Source organism: Penaeus japonicus, unplaced genomic scaffold (assembly GCF_977035675.1).
Source record: "Penaeus japonicus unplaced genomic scaffold, GWHDUDI00000001_assembly GWHDUDI00000032, whole genome shotgun sequence".
NCBI classification, from domain to species: domain Eukaryota; kingdom Metazoa; phylum Arthropoda; class Malacostraca; order Decapoda; family Penaeidae; genus Penaeus; species Penaeus japonicus.
This window is the reverse complement of record NW_028234434.1, coordinates 17,242,033-17,244,532: the sequence shown is the minus strand read 5'-3', so window position 1 is coordinate 17,244,532 and position 2,500 is coordinate 17,242,033.

Below are 2,500 nucleotides of genomic sequence, written 5' to 3'. Positions count from 1 at the left end.
ATATCCTTTCATATTGATAACTACTTGAATTTATCTTTATTAAAAAAAAAAAGAAAAAAAAAACATGTATGCTTTAATATCTAACATATACTTTCATAACCAGTAAACTATAAATTTATTTTTTGCTTGCCTTCGAGTAGTGGACGCCACCGAGTCCACGTAAGAAGGACCAACAAGGCGGACCCCCCCCCCCATCCCCCCCGCTATTACAATGTTGGGATTAACATTGATTAGCGATTGGGGAAAAAAAAAACGCTCGTATGACCACGCCCATAGAAATGGTTAAAAAAATGATTTGATGACGTTTAGGATATAACGAAGAGTAGGATTTATATATCACGTTATACGCAAAAATAGCAGTGGTAAATTAACTCTTAATTAAGGGAAAGAGGAATGGAATGCGTCTTATGTTTTTTTTTTTTTTTTTTTTTTTTTTTTTTTTTTTTTGGGGGGGGGGGGAGTAGAGGTCTGTTGCAGTGATTGATTGCAATAATGGACGGAAGTGATCCATCTTGCAGAGGACCGGGTTGGTCTTCAGAGTATAGGCTACCAACGTCAGAATTTGATATGGTACTAAAAGAATATATGTAAAAGCTGAGCATTGATTCAGTTCTGTGATATTTTAGGTCAAGTTGTCAACACTTAAATGCAATTGTTAAGTTTGTTTTATCGATCAAGCGAGACTTTTCATTGATATTCATGAAACGTTGTCTAAAATATACATTTTTTCGTCGAGTCCGCGCGTGTGTGTGTGTGTGTGTGTGTGTGTGTGTGTGTGTGTGTCACTAATGTTAGTCGCCAATATTAGTCTTTCTATCAAATGCGATGTCCAGTAGTGGGAAAACCTGACGCTAGTTCTCTCTCTCTCTCTCTCTCTCTCTCTCTCTCTCTCTCTCTCTCTCTCTCTCTCTCTCTCTCTCTCTCTCTCTCTCTCTCTCTCTCTTTCTCATTATATCTGTTTCTCTTTGAGTATCACCTATTTTCTCTTTATATCAACGTAAAATTAGTTATAATAAGTGATACTGACCCAATCAAAAGATTTTTTAAAAACGGGAGACAAGATAGTTCATAGAAAGGGAGAAATTTGCGTCAGAATAGCACATGGTTAATTTTTTTTTATCTATTTCTAATTTCATTTATATATATATATATATATATATATATATATATATATATATATATATATATATATGATATATATATATATATATATATATATATAGTCTTTTTTGTTTTGTAGAGTGTATCAAAATGTTATATTCAGTCCATGTTATGCTGTCATGTTGCTAAGCAAGATAAGGATTTTGATTCCATATTGAATTGCACTATTGTTATGCAGATGACACATGCGCATTTTTAACATAAAGGCGCTTCACCATTTATGCAATTCGTGCTCCCTGCCTCTCGAAAAATCCTGTGTGTACATGTGTGTACACATTCACACACACACTTTTTAATAGAAACATTCAAAAGTAATAATGAAATCGCCTACTGTGATTTCTATCGTGCCAAAACTAATAATTTTAATCCATTTTTTTACAGTACTTTTTGTACTTATTTTACCTTTTTACTAGTATCTCCCGCTGTCTCCTCAAATTTTTCGAAATTAAGAAAATGTTTTAAGTTTTCAAAAAATTCTGGTGAAAGAAGAATTTAGTGCCAGGCGGTGCAGAATGCAAAAATGAAATTTATTGAATTTATAAAAATGGGAAAAAAGGAAAAAGTGCACTTTCATCTGGAAAAAAATCTACATTTATAAAAGGATTTTGTTTCAGATTATAAGAGGCAAAAATGGGAATGGGAGAATAGGGCATGAAATCGGTCATCACCGAAAAATCAAAAAAATAAAGGTGAAATTTGGTGGCTCTGAAAAGGGCCGATTCGGCGGTCCATTGCTTTCGCGCCAAATCGTACAGTCATGTTAGTACTATTGCATCAATATTTGACCTCCCATTTGCATCGTTTGGTGACTCTTCGGATGAACCTGACCTTTCCTTCATTGCCGTAAACTCGCTCGTCGTAATAGGGCATTTTGCTAATTTTTCGGCAATTTCTAGGTCCTTATCGGATTCTACGGCCGAAAATAGGCCTACTGGCAAGTTTTCAGAAGTCCAAAAACATTTCAGAATAAGGCACTGGCGGAACTCATGCTGGAATTACACCAAGTAACCAAGTAAATTAGTAAATGCTTACCAATCATATAATAAAATCCCAACAGCTGTTCTGAAATCCATTTGCTCACACGATTTTCCTGTCAAGAATCTAAGGATCTTTAGACAGGTCATCACCAGTACTTAGGTATATATTCATAACCTTATCTATATCTTTTACAGGTCATTCATCTTTATGGGAACCTTAGCGACTCTGCGGCCTACCTTGAGTCCTCACGCAACTAGTGATATCATAAAACTGTTTTCCTCGCCATTTATCCTTTTGTTTGTAACTATGAATCAGAATTCCCATTTCCTAAAAGGAAGTGAAGTGAATATCCATGTATGTT